This window comes from Mustela lutreola, chromosome 5 (assembly GCF_030435805.1).
Source record: "Mustela lutreola isolate mMusLut2 chromosome 5, mMusLut2.pri, whole genome shotgun sequence".
Taxonomy (NCBI): Eukaryota; Metazoa; Chordata; class Mammalia; order Carnivora; family Mustelidae; genus Mustela; species Mustela lutreola.
Window position 1 is genome coordinate 127,686,036 of NC_081294.1, and position 17,502 is coordinate 127,703,537.

Consider the following 17,502-nt stretch of genomic DNA (forward strand, 5'->3'; position numbering starts at 1 on the left):
GGGCTCCTGGGTGGCTCAGTGGGTTAAAGCCTCTGCCTTTGGCTCAGGTCATGATCCCGGGGTCCTGGAATCAAGCCCTGCATCGGGCTCTTTGCTCAGCAGGGAGCCTGCTTCCTCCTCTCTCTCTGCCTGCCTCTCTGCCTACTTGTGATCTCTGTCAAATAAATAAATAAAATCTTTAAAAAAAAATAAAAATAAAAACAACATGGCTACGCATTTGCCTGTTTGTTTGTCAACCGGCATTTATTAAGATGCTGATAAATTCCATACAGGGCAACAGGGATCAAAGTTGCAAAAATGGAAAAGAATGCTTCCCAACGACCTCTAGGTACCTACGCAAGACAGACAAGATATTTAAGATGCGATGTGTCAAATTCCATAATGGTGATGACTAAAAGGTTAAAAGTACCACAGGTCAAGGCATAACTGAATCGGACTGAGAGAATCAGCCAAATGTACTACTATTTCAATTAAAGGCTGAAGGTTGCCCATTAACTGTTGTGTTCACAAGGTCATTGGCAAGAGCTCTGCCGCAGGCTTTGCCAAGTGCAGCGTCTTGCTACGCTGGCTGCTCCAGCCACCAGAGGGCGCCCTTTCCCCCAACCGGAAATCCGTCTGCGCCGCCCGGAGGCCCAGTTACTGCCGGCCGCGGAACTCTTGGGAGTGTGGTCGAGGTCCCTGGCCCCAGGTGGGTTGGGGGAGAAAGGCGAAGGCTGCATGGAGATACTTTAAGGGAAGGGTACCTGGGAACACAATCTAGGGGCTAGGACTGAGTCAGAGGATGGTCCCGGGAAATGTGGGGAGGGGGCTGAGGAGATGCAGGTAGGAGGATATGGGCTCCCTGGGGCTCGAGGCGGGGTGGGGAGGGGTGAGGGCTTTAAGAGGCGGTGGTCTTGGCCTGAGGCGAGGAGGTCCTGAGAAGTGAGAGGAGGAGGCTTCTGTCTGGAGACACGCCGCCATTGGCTGGGAAGAGCCCCGCCCCCGTCCAGAGGGTGTGGGGGAGGGGGCGAGAGAAGAAATGAGTTACAAAAGAGATCATTTGTCACTTAGTTAAAACGTATTCATTAAAGTAGTAGCGACAGAAGCCAGATTCCAGTAGGATGAAGAGAGAATAGGATATAAAGAAATGGGAACAGGAAATACAAATTGCTTTTTGTCTCCGTGTGTAGCTGTGGAGGAAGGTTGGCATGGGACAGTCCCCGAATCGGAAAGCAGGGAGGACACGTAAGGGGTGAACCATTAATTTTGCGTAAACATCTTGGGGGTAGAAAGTGGTAGTGCTCACCAATATCTGGCTTCCCTGCTTCCTTGCAACACCATTGCCCTGTATCCAGCTGCAAACCCTTGCCTTTAGTGCGGGCATGTGACTGACTTGTGATCAGAGAAGTTTGGGCAGAAATCATGTTCAGCGCTACCAGATATGACCTCTAAAATCTCGTATGGACTCTTCTGTATTCTTTATAAAATTAAAAGAATTCTTGTTTTCTCGTGTGGATGCAGGTGATCCAGAAGACTTGGTGAAATTGTGGAGCACAGGGAGGAAAAAGCCTTGGTTTCTTAACCACAGTGCTGAAGCTTATCTACTGACACGGTACTGTGACATGACTATCTTTAAATTTAATTTCTATTTCTTTAAGCCTGTGGATATTTGCTTTGCAGTATTTCAGGTTGCAGCAGTTTTTTAAAGCAGAGCGTCTGAACTCTTTGAAGGATTTTAATAATTCCTTAACATGTTTTATTGGGATGTCTGAATATATTCTTTTATTTACTTGTGATTTATTGCCTCTGGTTCCCACAGTCCCCAGAGTTAACATTTGTGCAGTTGGGTGCAGAGAGATGAGCCAAACCCCATGCACTGCCCTCATCAGAAGACATTCCTCTCAACTCCCCTTCCCTTCACTGCCACCCCAGCTGCTGTTTCTGCACCTGCTGCTGTGGATCTGTACCCAGGTCGTGGTCAGCTTATTCTCTCAGAGTCTCGGGAGTCCTGGAGAGGGCTAGGCAGGCACATGTTGCTTTGACAACCCCTCCTGTGCTAGTTGCTGCCAGGTGTATCTTTTTTTGCTCAGAGACAAGGTCTATAGTTACAGAGGATCTCACTTAGAAAGGTAGGCCCTGAGATAAAAGTTTGTAACAATTTTAAGAAGGCAACAGCAGAGCATTAAACCAAGTGTGGAGTTCCCTTTTGGGCATGGAGCCTTGTACAGCTGAGCAGATTGCCTGGCAACTGAGCTGTTGAAATTCCAAAGGTGGTGCAGGTGTAGGTGCTGTTTGATCCAGAGGTTTATAATGTCAGGATTTCATTCTATTTTTCTCTGTAGTTTTTTCGACTTTTCACTCTGAGTTATTTCCTATATTGGTTCCATCCTTTGACTAGCTTCCTGCCTGGAAGAAAAATGGTCAAAGGAGTTCCAGGTCTTTTATGAGTGTGTTAGGTAGTCGTAAGCAAAATTGTATTTTTGTTCCATATATCTCATTCCATGTGTTGAGATTCTCCCCAGTTAAATAGGCATGGGTTACATGGCATGTGCTTGGGGTAGGCTACCTGCTTGGCTTAGTGTAGATTATGTGCTTCACCACTGTCGTAAGGTTTCCTGGAACCAGTGGCTCCCAGCAGGATAACTAAGGACTTTTGGAAAGTAGGAATTGGTACTGTGGAAGAAATCAGAAATGTCCAACACAAAACATTTCTTGAGTTAATGATTGACAGATTGGAATACTTTATATCCTGGAAGAGGATTTGTAAATATGCTTCTTGTTTCTAAAGTCTTAACTGAAATTGTAACTAGTATCCTATAAGCTGCTCTCTAGGTAAATATCACATGACAGTTGTTAAAAAATTGTGATGAGAAACAGATGTCTACTTAGGGATGTTGAAAAGAAGCACTGGGTACAGAACATGCTTAGTATTTTAACAGCATTGCTGGAAAAAGATGTCTCAAGGCTTCAGATGACCAGTACTAGTTATATCCTAGATTTATGTCTCTCTGAAGATTTAAAGAATAAAATACTCGCCTGATGTAAATATCCTTGCAGCAATGGCAACATTCCCTATAATTGTTCTGTGGTTAATGGACAAATTTATATGATTCGGTTTGCCTAATGAAACTGCACACTGGGAGGAAGTGGTATATATAAATTAATAGTAACTACTAATAAATTATCAGTCTAGCTTAAAATAAGCCTTTTAAGAGAGTTCTTATGTGTCCCATCTCCCAAGAAACTGAATGTCATTCAGGAATTGAAAAACCAAAAAAAATAACAAAATTTAAAACAAGTAGACAAAAAGATCTTGATTATGTTCTCAACTTGTATAGCTGAGGATATGACCCCTGGCAATGTCATACATTTGTTTGTTCAGTAATTGATTAATATCATGTATTGGGCACTCTAGTGTTGTTCTCCGGTTTGTGTTGAGATGCAAAGATAAGGCTAATCTGATAGAGTGGACCTTTGGTCATTAGGCCCAAAATCTTGTTTTCTCATGATCTTAACAATAAATCCTAGCCATTGTCCCTGATTCCTATGCTTCACTACCAGATTGCAAAAATTCTATTATATAAATTTAGCTATGATTATATATACTTGTTGATTTTTTCTGGGGAGTCGTACTAAAATATGTACTTTTATAACATGTTATTATGTTATTTCTCTATCTAGAACTTATATATTAAATAGGAAAAATAGGCATGGAATGAAGAAAAATGTAATGTATTTGTTTTGATTATTAAATAATGCAGCATATAATTTGATTAATTTCAAAGGCATTTATTTTTTACTATGATAGCCACTGAATTTCACTTTTGGGGGCTATGTTGTTTTTTACAAAGCAGATTATTAGATTATAATTCCCTTCCCGAGTCATTTTTGGTTTGGGTTTTCAATTAGCAAGACAAGCAATTACTACTGTTGAATCTGGCAGCTAGCCACTGTTTTTAATTGAAATGGTATTTTGCAAAATAAAGAGCATGAAGTAATTCAAGGAAGTGGTGTTGATGTGTTAACAGGAGTGAAGTATAAGGAATGGTGATTATATATTCTTAACATGCTAAAAATTTTCCAAATTAACAGTTGGTAAAATTGTTATGAATGTTGCAGCAAATTCATCTACTTCTTGGAGAAACTCGAATAATATGGGGGCACTTGCAAAGATGCTTTTTTCAAAGAGACAAACAGATCATAACAACATCACAGGAAAGCAGGGACTTAGCTTAAATAGAAATAGCATGGCTTCAGAGTTAGATGGGTCTGGATGATCCCATATTGTCCATCATTTAGGTGAATGACCATAATTAAATACTGTAAACACTATGAAGCTTCAGTTCTCTCACCTCTAGAAACTGGATTCAGATTTTACATTACAGATTTTTTGAGTGTGTATGGAGAGTAAATGAGATAATATCTTGGAAAACACATATTTCTGGTTCTGTAGTGTAGGTTTTCAATAAATGGTACACGCTGTTTTTGTGTTTGCTTATTGGGGGCATATTGATAGAAATGTATGGAAAAACTGATAACTTGTATGAAGAAGTTCTATATTCTACCGGTAGTCTATTAATATATATCAGTATTCAAATCTCACAATATACTTACCTCAGTTTAATTTAGCATCTCCTTCTGCTCAGTTTTTTTTTTTTTTTCCTTGCTCAGTTTTGTTTTGAGCTCATCTAGAATGAATCTAAAGTCAGGATTAAAATCTTGCCAAGCCTATGAAGCCTATGCTGACCTCTGAAGTTTATAAATAAAGGTTATATTGCTTTCTGTAAAAACTATAGACTACATGCAAAAAAGAATGATTGCATAATCAAAATAACCAAAGTTAATTAATTATTAATTAATTCATTCATTTTTTTCCCTCACCAAATTTTTGTCTTGTGACTATTGTAAGTCAGGAATCATTTGGGGCACTGGACGTTTAATCTAGTTAGTTGAATGGTTTTCAGCCCTGGTCTCGTATTAGAATCACGTGGGAACATTTATAACGTTCGAGTGCCTGGGCTCTATACCCAGAGATTCTGATTTAACTAATTTTTGTGAAGCTCAAATGTATCTTAAAATCTCCCGATGGCAATTGTAGGATGTAGCTGTGCTTTGAGAACCACATATTTAAAATAGTGGATCTCAATCTTGTGAACAATTGTAATCGACAAGGTAGTTTTAGAAAGATACTAATGTCTGGGTACCATTATTACTTGTGTGAGAGTTCTGCAATGTATGTAATGGAGGTCTAGGTCCTTGGATTTCCCACAAGAAGATTTACGTGGGGATCTGTGCTGGAATATAGACAGCAGGAAGGAAGCAGCAAATACAAAGTTTATTAAAGCTAATGTACACTCTCAAAGTGGGATGGGGGCAGGTTCCAGGAGGTGAACTGGCCTCTGGCTTGTTTTGGTTGTTATTGGGTCTCCCAGGGCTCGGAGGAGCTGTAAAGTGCAGTAAGGTGGTTTCTAATGGAGGCTGTTTCCGATAATTTGGGGGACGATTCCCACATGTTGGGAGAGGGAGTTTTTTACTCTGTAAGGTTTGTACCTGAACTGTCATGGCAGCCTTTCTCCATCCTGACAAGAGCTGTGCTGGGAATGCAGCTGCATTATAATGAGTCTTGGGGTTACCCTGGAGCAGAGGTGGAAGAGAAGAGCTCATGCTCCACACCCGTGGCTCTGGATCTATCACCCCTAAGGTCTTGGAAGCCATAAGATCAGGATGTTGTGCCCCTGGGCTTTTTAATGTGTAGCTTATTCATCATGGTGCTTGCCTCTAGCTCTTGTTTATATCATTCCCCTTCAAGGACTCTGCCTCTGGGCTTTCCTTCCTATGCTTCTGTCTAGCTTCTACTTAACACCATCTTGGAGAATTTGATGTAATTGGCAATTTTAATATGCCGACAAATTTGAGAGGCACTAATTCTGGAAAAGATTAATAGAGGTTATGAATGTATTGAGTATGAAGTTACTGACATTGGGCGTGTCTAGTTTGGATATCAGGGAAGACTGTTCTGAAACAGTGGCTGTTGAACTGAGAACTGAATCATGGGTAGACAGCAGCACTGATGATGTGAACCTAGAAATGGGGGTGGTTCTTCAAGGGGAATGTGTTTAGAGGTTGTGAGAATGCGGAGAATAGCAAGGCATGAAGAGCAGGGAAAAAACTGGCATGAATTGAGGCAAGCAAGGTTGGTCACTGGGTTTGATCATGAAAGAGTTATATATCAATTATCAATTTATCAATTAGCAATTATCAATTTTTTAAAAAGATTTTATTTATTTATTTGACAGACAGAGATCACAAGTAGGTAGAGAGGCAGGCAGAAAGAGAGGAGGAAGCAGGCTCCCCGCTGAGCAGAGAGCCAGATGCGGGCTGGATCCCAGGACCCTGGGATCATGACCTGAGCTGAAGGCAGAGGCTTTAACCCACTGAGCCACCCAGGTGCCCCAGCAATTATCAATTTTGATAAAGTTTTTCTACCCACAGTTTGGCTAGTAAGTTAGAAGGAAGAAAAATGGTTGCAGATCTGTTGGGAAGCTCTTATGATATTCCGAGAGAGAGAATTGTGAATTAGTATAATGTGGTGATAAAGAAAGATGGAAAGGTGAATGGATTTAAGAGAAGGAAGCCTTAGGATCTGCTAATTGATGAATTGGGGGCAGAGAGAAGAGGAAAAAATCAAGGATGCCCTATAAATTTCTGGATTGTGTAATTAAGTGGCACATAATGCCATTTAAAGGGAAACTATTGAGTAAAAATGTGTTTGAAAGGAAAGATCATGCATTGATTTAATTGACTAACATTTGAACCATAGTATTATAAATAAGAATAGGTACATAAAAAGAGGCAAAAAAAAAAAAAAAGGAAAAAGAAAAAGAAAGCCTATACATAATTAGAGTTAGGTTTAAAATCTGAAATCTCAAAGTAAAAAATATTAAATCAAAATAAAGGTATTTGTTGAAGTTTCTCTAAACTAATTCTTTGTGAAATGACTAAGGTTTCTTCTGAAAGGGAGAAAAAAGCAAGTGGGGGATACTCTAGTCTCTGATTTTTGCTTGCATTCCGTTTTTTTTTCTTTTGGTCATACTAAATAGATATGAATAAACATTAGCAAGCTAAATTCATCTATTCTTTCAATAGGTGGACAGTATTTGTATGTATGTAGTACTTTGAAATCCAATTAATGTACTTTCTATTATTGTTCATTCCTGGGAGTTCCTTTTTCTTTTCCCTCATTTTCCCTACTCATTTTCACATTTTGTTTTATCTTTTTAAATTGTAATTGACAAAATTGTAAGACATTTAAAATGTAGAATGTGATGATTTGATATAGGTATACATTGGAAAAGGATTTCCTTCCATTGAGTTCATTGATACATCTATCACCTCATATGAGGTGACTTTGTTTTTGTTTGGTGAGGACATTTAAGTTCCACTCTCTTAGGAAATTTCAATTCTATAATACAGTGTTATCAACAATACTCATCATATTAAACATTAGATCCTCAGACTATCTTCACATTTTGAATCGGTAACATTCATTGCCTAAGGCATATTTATCATAGAACAATGAAAGCACTGCTCAGATTTGATTAGAAAATCAGAGATTTTTACACTCATAGTATATCAGTGATAACAAATGTACTGATTTATAAATTACTCAAATTAGTTATTCTACAGATCAGTTTTAAAGCACAAGATTATAAGGGAAGGGAGGAAAACATAAAAGAAGATGAAATCATAGAGGCAGATAAACCATAAGAGACTCTTAATCATAGGAAAAAAAACTGTAGGTTGCTGGAGGCATGGGGGTAGGGGATGGAATAACTGGGTGATGGACATTAAGGAGGGCACATGATATAAGGAGCACTGTGTGTTATGTAAGACTGGTGATGAATCACTGAACTGTACCTCTGAAACTAATAATATATTATATGTTAATTAATTCAAATAATAAATAAATAAAAAAATTAAAAAGATAGTGGAAAAAAATAAAGATCAGGGATTGAAGCTTATGAACTTTTAGCATAGGATTTTTCAAACCAACAGACAGTAAAGTGAGTGTAGGATGCTCATGTCAGAGCAGTTGTCCTGGGCTTGGGAGATCAATTTCTAGGAAATCAAGAGAAGAGAATCAAGAGTATACTCTGGTGTTTGCTTGGGGAAGACATTTTGCCACATGGCTATTTCTTAGAGTCACAATTCTTTGGAAGAGAGGGGTAGGGTGGTGATAGAACTACTTAGGTAGATTTGGGAGAATCCCCAAGCCAGACTTTTTTTTTACCTTATTTCTCAAGGTAGAACCCAGTCCTACTAATGAAGCCTTACACCAAGATGAATCTAAGCTGATGGACTGAAGAAAGCTTCACAGAGAACCATATGCTTCAGTATGGCTTTAGGAAAGAAACTATAGCACCCAAATGTCCATGAAAGAGAGGTCGTAGTACTGGGATAGAGAAGGGTAGTTACTATAAGAAACTAGATTTGAGGATGACAATGGACAGCAGCAACAGTTGGTCAGCAACACTAACCATTATTGACCAGAGGTTGTTGTGGCATGTCTTATTTTAAGTTATTATTAATTTAATTAATGTAATATAATTGAATAATTATATATTGAGATATATAAGCATAGAAGTACACTGATCTAAAGTACACCGCTCAATGAATCTTACATGTGTATCTCTCTGTATAATGACTGCTGTGGTCATTACCTTTCTTCTACCTCAGAATATTCCCCATGGCCCTTATAACCAGTAATCTACCCCTCATAAGTAATTACTTTTTTGTCATCTTTCATCGACAAGTAGTTTTGCCAGTTCTTGAAATTCATGTAAATAGAATTACACAGCAAGTTCTCTTTTGTGACAGGCTTCTTTTCCTCAGAATAGTATTTTGAGATGTATCCATGTTTTGATGTGTACTCACTGTTTTTCTTCTCAATTTCTGTGTAGTATTTAATTCTATAAATATACTACAATTTATTGTTTTTATTCTCCTCTTATTGGACATTTTGATTATTTGCTGTATTCATGCCCTTGTATAATACCCTTCCCTAGAGTGTGAGCTGGAACTAGTGATTTGTTTCTGATGATTAGAATATGGCATATGTGACACGATGCCACTTCTGTTAGGTTAATTTACAAATGACTGATACTTTTGTGTTTTTGGCATTCTCTCTTTATTGCCTTATTGTTTTGTGTGCACTGATGAAGCAAGCTGCGCTTTGAAGATCTGGGGTAGCCTGTGACCCACAGTTAGCAAGAACTAAGGGTTTCAGTCCAGTAGACAATTAGGAACTGAAAACCACTGCCTCCTGTGTTTGGAAGCAGATGAGTCTGTAGATGATACCAGAGCCATGGTTGACATCTTGATTGTAACCTTGTAGGAGACCTGGAAACAGAGGGCCCACCTTAGTTGTGCTCACATGTTGGGTACATAGAAACTGTGACATAATGAATATGCATTGTTTTAAGCCTGTAAGCTTTGGGGATAACTTGTTATTCAATAAGAGATACCTGGTTGAATTGGGTATATTGTTTTATAACTGTCAAGTTGGTTGATACCGTTGTTCAGATTCTTACTGAAACAGGTAAACAGCTAGAGCAATTACATGAAAATAGGTTTGTTAAGACTTTGGACATCAGACAGTCATATACAGTGATATTTGAGAGATGAGAAACTAATAAGGTAAAGTTGTGATTGCCCAGTTTAGCCTTAAAAAGAGTTTTCAGTCAACATTGCAAGTAAGGGAGACTTACAGGGAGTCTAGAAGACTTTCTAATTTGAGGAGCCAGAGCAAACATTTAGGAAGGACCGGAAAGCTTAAGTTCTTAGAGCTGAATATCCACAAGGAGAAAGGAACAAAGAAAGACAACTCTGGAATCTTCATTGGTTTCCCCTCTAGTGTTCAGTGGATACATTAACAAATGCATGTGGTAAAACTATATTAAGTCAGGGATAGAACAATCACCATTCATTGGGCACTGATTAGAGTAGTCAGGTCTTGCCTCTTCACAATAATTAGCTTTAGAGAAATACTGCTTTGGGTCCACAGAATGAACTTTCAAGTATTTTAACTATGTTCTAGAACAAAGCCTGAGTATATTTATAGAAATTACATTATATATGTTATATATATTAATGGATATACAGTGTGTGTGAGTGTGTGTGTGTGTGTGTGTATCTTAGCCCAAATCTAATGAGGTAGAATTCATAATATACTACATCTAATGAAACATTTTGAAGCACACAAAAAAGAACCAGGGATGTATGATTATGAGGAGGAAAATAAATCAGTCTAAACCTACCTAGATGTTAGAAATAGCATACAAGGACTAAAGCAGTTATTGTAACTCTGTTCCATAAATTCAAAAAGCAAAAGGAAGTTGGACATTTTATGTAGAGACATGAGTTAAAAAATACATCAACTAAACACTGGATGAGATTAATGGCATATTAGATATGAAAGGAAAAAGATATTACTGAACTTGAAGACAGAGTAGTAGAAGCTATCCAAAATGAATGCAGTGGGAAAGGGGAGAAAAAAGGAACTGAGGCCAGGAGGCCTGGAGGACTACAAGTGGTATAATATATGTATATTGGAGAAAACCCAAACCCAGACCCAAACTTCTTTCCTCACCGTTTTATCCCCAATATCAAGCAGAGAACCTAGATTATGGTAGGACGGAATAAAAAATATTTCTTAGGTGTATGAGTTAACATTTAAAGTGAATCAGGAATTGTGAACTTTATATCATTACTGATTTGAAGTATATTTATTAGGCAAGTGAACAAGATCTAAAATCCATTTTGTGGTAAATACTGAATATTATATATTACATATACAAATGTATATATTATTGCTTAAACAGATGTTTAGATCACTATTTTGAATCTTTAGTAATTAAATCTGTTTCTATATGTTGAATAGTCAAGAGGGAGAAAAATACACAGTGAACAAACAGTTCACATTTGAGCAGCAGGAAAAGATACAGACATGCTACAAACCTGCAAGCACTCACAGTAGAAATACACATTTATTCATAGAATAGAGACAAATTTATTTATTGTATGAGTTCAATAAGAACAGGACTTCTGAAGACAAGTATGAAATGGATCATCCTAATATTCTTATGAGCTATTGACTTACATGACATTTCTAAGAAGTCATTGTAGTCTCTGTCCTATAGCAGTTCTGTGCAGTTCATTTTAATCAAGAGTTGGTGCCGACAGCACTTCCCTTTAATATAGAATACCTTTAAGAGATAATTTAAGGGGACTCACTAAAAATTTCTTTTATAGACAAAAAAGACCTACTACATTTTTTATCAGATTCTTCTTATCTGAGGTTCCTGCTACTTGAAATCATGGAGGCAGGAGCTAGATTTCAGTCTACTACTTTCAAAGAGGCAGAACATATGGGCTGCCCATAATGGTTTCCTTTCAAAGAGTGCAGTATATAAAGCAGGGGGAAGAATGACTTTACAGTGAAGAAGGCTGACATTTAATCTGTTCTAAGATCATAAGTTTATCAAAAAAGTGAAGTAGAAGACATGAATAATATACTTTAGTATATAAGAGAGGAATAAGTATCTGTGACAGTGAATAAGAACAAATTTTGAATAAAATCTAAGAAACTTGACATTCCCTAACTTTGGCTGTTTTTAAATATTAAGCTTTTATTATGTTTTGTTGACCTAAGATTTTATTTGTAAGCACACTGATTGATTCCCTACAGTCAAGGTACTTCCCAGTAACCAAGGACTTCAGGACTATGGAACAGATTAGGTAAGATACTTGATACTGGCTTTACCTTCTTATGCTTTAATGTTTAAACTGAAAGCATTTTATTTCAGTATAATATATATATATATATATATATATATATATATATATATATATATATTTTTTTTTTTTTTAATACAAGCAGAGAAAGACAACTATCATATGATCTCCCTGATATGAGGAAGTGGTGATGCAACATGCGGGCTTAAGTGGGTAGGAGAAGAATAAATGAAATCAGCAGTTTATTTCAAAAGCTGGTGACTACACTGGATATTCAAAAGTGAAAAAATAAATATATGACCTGGCTTGAGGAATCTCACAGTCTAGTGAGAGAGATTAATGCATAAACAATTAAAGTGCAATGCATTGGGTGCTATGATAAGGCAGGGGAGGGAATGCCTAAGCATTCTGGGCTTCCTAGCACAAAGTCTTAGAAAAGTCCTGATCACCCTTGTTTTTTGCTTCATTAAAGTATAAAGTCACTTTTACTCAAAACCCTGCTGTTTTCAAAGCATCTTTCTTTTCTTAGGCCATAATCTTTTTTTTTTCTTAATAAAGTCATAGAATATTAATGTTGAGACAATAAAAGGGTTACTTAAGCTCATCCATTATATCTTACTAACTCATTCACGAGTCCCATGTGGAGTATCTGAATTAAAGGTCATCTACCCTAAGTTTGAGCACCTTTAGGGCTAGAAAACGCAATATATTTTGGAGTAGCCTAGTTCACTGTTGTAACAACCCAATTATTTAAAATGTTCTTTAACATTAACTCTTAGTTTTGCTTCTAGTCTTTTTTCATTTATTATAGACCTGCCTTTGTTTCTTTCAACCTTTAAATAGAGGACATTAATAGAAACACATATGTAATTTAAAATTTTAATTACTTTTCAGGTACAAATGTTAGAATAAATTCCTAAACATCAATGAAAACATTTTATGCAGCTTTAATGTATTACATACTTAATAGCTGTCATTTTAGTAGGATATCATTAAATATTATTTCTCAACTTGTGGTGTGTTTCAGTTAATGTTAATAGTTCATAAAAATTTTTAAGACTATCTCCAACTCATCTAAAAAATATAATTTTGATCAATAAAAAAGTGCTTTTAAATGGCACCATAAAGAGTAATCGAATAGAACTAGGTTAAAGCAAATGAAGTAGTAAAGAAATTTTTCTTCATCTGAAAAATTCATTGAAGAATATTTGTGGGTTTTAAACACGTCATTAGGAAGCATTATTCTTAGGGATGTGGTATGGAGAGGTACATTTAAAGTATATATCTAGATATCAAAGGTAGAATGAGAAATACTCAAGTGACTTGAATAATATATTTCTCTTGATTGTTAAATCTATTACAAAAAAAAGAATGAAATCAGTTATGTGTGATGTTGAGATTTTATATATAGTAAATAAAACATTAATGAAAATATTAACAGATAGGCAGTAATTTAAGGTTCTATATTCCCTGCTTTCTTGAACTGGTAATGTCAATTGTTATCTCCTTTCTGATATAAGAAAATTAAAACATATGTCTTTTTTTTTTTTTTTTTATTTTTATTTTTTTAAGATTTGTATTTATTTATTATTTTTTTTTTTAATTTTTTATTTTTTATAAACATATATTTTTTATATACATATATTTTTATCCCCAGGTCTGTGAATCACCGGGTTTACACACTTCACATATGTCTTAAAATTTTTAAGTAGTCAGATTGACTTCTTGTATTTACTGGTTAAGTTATTTTTGTTAGGGGCACCTGGGTGGCTCAGTGGTTAAATCCTGACCCCTTGGCTCAGGTCATGATCCCAGGGTCCTGGAATTGAGCCCTCCATTGGGCTCTCTGCTCAGCGGGGAGCCTGCTTCACTTCCTCTCTCTCTGCCTGCCTCTCTGTCTGCTTGTGATCTCTGTCTGTCAAATAAATAAATAAAATCCCTAAAAAAAAAACCAGAAAGAAATAGTATGAAAACTGTATGTTTTTTCACATTCCTTTGCATTTGCAGTTAGTGTTTATAATGTCTAGAAAGTTACTCAATTTTATTATTCCAGGTGAATATTAAACTCTCTGCATTTAAAGAACAATTGCATACCTTTTGTAAAATTAAAACCTAAATTATACTTATTCTTAATTTAACATAATGTTCCCAATTTTAGCTGGCCAACCTTCTATATTTCCTTAAGTGTTCTACAACTTTGATATATATAGGATTGAAGAATGTCAGATGTGGTCAATAAAATGCTACTAATTCTACTTATGTACTTCTAATAATGCAAGTTACAATAAATTTATTCTCTTTATTGCTCTTTATGCTATGTTTTGAACTTCACAAGTATTCTTTCACATTAGTGATTAATTTGTCTAGTATACCTACAATGATGTTCACTTTAGTTGCAATTATCTGTACCATGAATATAGACCTTTACTGTCATCTGTATTTATTCTTGTTGGCCTTATATGCACTATAGGAGATATATCCACTTATATTCACTGTAGGGGATATATCCATAGATCTCTATGGATCTTTATATCCTCTGCAGATATAGATGTATTCTGTAGATACATCCTATCTATTCATATATATATATGAATATATATCTATATAATTCATATATATCTATTCATATATATATATATATATATATATAGTGAATAATATTGTGATGGTTAACCTTATTTGCCACCTTGACTGAATCATGGGGTGCCCAGATACTTGACTGTACATTGTTTTTGGGTGTGTCTGAATCATCAAAGTAGATTGGCCTCCCCGATACAGGTGGAGATCATCTAAACCTTTGAGAAATAAGTCAAAGAAAGATAATTATCATATGATCTCTCTGATATGAGGAATTTGAGAGGCAGGGCAGGGAATCATTGGGGGGAGGGAGGGACAACTGAAACAAGATGGGACCTGGGAGGGAAACAAACCATGTAAGACTTTTTTTTTTTTTTTTTTTTTTTAAGTATTTTTTAAAGGATTTTATTTACGTTTTTGACAGGGAGAGATCACAAGTAGGGAGATAGGTGGGGGCGGGTGGACGCAGGCTCCCTGCTGAGCAGAGAGCCCAATGTGGAACTCAATCCCAGGACCCTGAGATCATGACCTAAGCCATCCAGGTGTCCCCATAAGAGACTCTTAATCTCAAGGAACAAACTTAGAGTTGTTGGAGGGGAGGAAGGTGGGAGGGATGGGGTGGCTGGTTTATGGGCATTGGGGAGGGTATGTGCTATGGTGAGTGCTGTGAATTGTGTTAAGACTGATGAATCACAGACCTGTATCCCTGAAACAAATAATACATTATATGTTAATATATTATATGTTAATAGTACATTATATGTTTTTTTTTTTTTTTTTTTAAAGTTGGAGGAAGGAAGAATTTGTTCTCTGCTTCACTGTTTGAACCAGGGCAAGAGATTCTTCTGCCTATTGATTGCGATTTATACCCTCAGCTCCCTGGTTCTCAGGCCTTTGGACTCAAACTGAGTTATATTTCCACTTGAATTACACCACTGCTTTCCTGGGTCTCCAGCTTGCTGATGGGTGTTGGTGGGACTTTCCAGTCTCCATAGTCATGTGAATGAACTTCTTAAAATAAATATATAAGATATTTTAAGATTTTTAAATATTTTAAATATTACAATCCTCCTATATATATAATACATGCTTATATCTATTATATGTATTTTATATATGTATTACATATCTCTCTTTATATAATATATATCTATATCTCCTATTGATTATTTTCTCTTGACATTCATATAAAATACATACAGTTATGTATGCATATACATATATATAAACTAATATCTTATCATAATATATCACAATGTATGTATTATGATATCTATCTGTCATAACCTCTTTATCTATCATGCCTATGTTTGGGCTTCCAAGCAAGTCTCAGTAGGGAAATAGGTCAGTGATTTGTTTCAAAAGTTTGGAATAAACCAAAAAAACAAAAACAAAAACTTAAAGGATAAAAGCAAAAAGGAAGGAAAATTACTGAAATCATTTGTATAAAGATGTTATAAGTTTTTTAGATGGACAGAAAAGTTACATTAATTTTAGTAAAAGAAATATATATGTTATTTTAGGTAATTAATTTACCTTACAAGTGGGATTTGGTTTCCTAAGACAAGAAATGAAATGAGTTTTCTTCCAGATTGTTTCCTGAAGACATTCTAATATATTCATTAGGTCAAAAAGGCCAATCATGTTCCGTGTGTCATTAGAAATAGTATGGGGAACAACCCAGAAAACATCATTATAATGTTATCTTATTTTTCATTGGAATTAGCAAAACATCAGAAACATGAAAGCTGTCAAGTCCTTTCGAAAATCTGTAGGAACCATGATGTCAAAGGTAACACTAGAACCTCAAGTTCACCAGGATACTTCTCCCCATCCATTTTCTGTTTCTACTTGCCTGTTCTTAGCTTTATTTTGCAAGCTGTTTCCCTTCATATGGTTGGGATGAGGACCAACATTACCCATTCCCAGTTTTAATCATTTTCCCAAGAAAGCACTTTTATTTTTCCCCACTCTCTTCATATCAGTCCTGGACTCTGATTAGTATGCCTTGTTCCCAAACCAATCCCCATCTCCAGGAGAAATGACCTAATTTATGTTGATCAACTTTGTATCAATATATGTCCACTGAAACCAGGGAATTGGACATTAAGTTTATAATCAGGAATAGAAGGATATGGAATGATACAGAAGGTGACCAAAAGCAATAAACACTATATTCCATTATATATAGTAACATACTGGATGTAGTGTGTCTCAATCTGTATTACTAAGTATGATTCTGTATTAAAAAATTTAATAAATACAAATTAGAGCTTGGATTAAAAACCATATTGTAGTATGAGACATTTATTGCACCAGAAATCAGGGGTTATATATTCCAGGTTAGTCTCTTAAAATTCATAAAGTCTTGGACAAGTCATCTTAGTGTTGTGTTATATTTTTAAGATTTTAAAATGGGAATTTTACTACTGTAAATGCTAAATTTTCTTCACGGTGTCTTTGAAAATGATACTGGATTTAGAAGAGACTAAATAAAATGGTAAAGGAGAGAAATATTTATAGACCTAAACTGTTTTATCTGTCTATATACCTATCTGAAGTAATTATGAATATTATAGTGTTTAAAATGTTTGCTATCGGAGTGCCTGGATGGCTCAGTCAGTTTGGGCATCTGCCTTTGGCTCTGCTCATGGTACCAGGGTCCTGGGATGGAGCCTGGCATAGGGCTCCCTGCTTAGCAGGGAGTCTGCTTCTCTCCCTCTTCCTCCCCCTCCCCCTGCTCATGCTCTCTCCTTCTCTCCAACTCTGTCTCTCAAGAAAAAAAAAAAAAAAAAAGAAAGAAAGAAAATGTTTGCTTTCTTCTCTGTAATTCCTCAGTGACACTTAAGGTGGCCAGAGACTATTGCATAGATAGATAGATATGCCTACTGATAAATATTTTGTCAAATTACTTGTTAAATTTACTTAAATAATTTTCTTCTTGCTTTTACTGTTATAGCCTTGGAACTTGTACAGTTTTACCATGCTGGATTCCAAATGTTGCTACTATATAAAGTTTTGAATAAAACCTCAGTTCCCCTCAAGACTATTTACAAGCTTACTCTGAACTATACAAAGTACCCCTGATCAATAAAGTAGCACTAACGAGACTTGCCCTGTAATATGCAACCTTCCTTTTCCAGATTTGTTAAA

The 17,502-nt window shown here is 36.0% G+C and overlaps 1 long non-coding RNA gene across 1 annotated transcript in view; it reads left to right on the plus strand.

Moving 5' to 3' along the window:
- Nucleotides 1–610: 610 nt before the first annotated feature.
- Nucleotides 611–17,502, plus strand: part of LOC131832510 (uncharacterized) — a 121,313-nt gene continuing 104,421 nt past the window's right edge. Inside the window, exons 1-2 of the long non-coding RNA XR_009354078.1 lie at nucleotides 611–688; nucleotides 1,501–1,591. This is a non-coding gene — a long non-coding RNA (uncharacterized LOC131832510). The remainder of the gene's footprint in view (nucleotides 689–1,500; nucleotides 1,592–17,502) is intronic.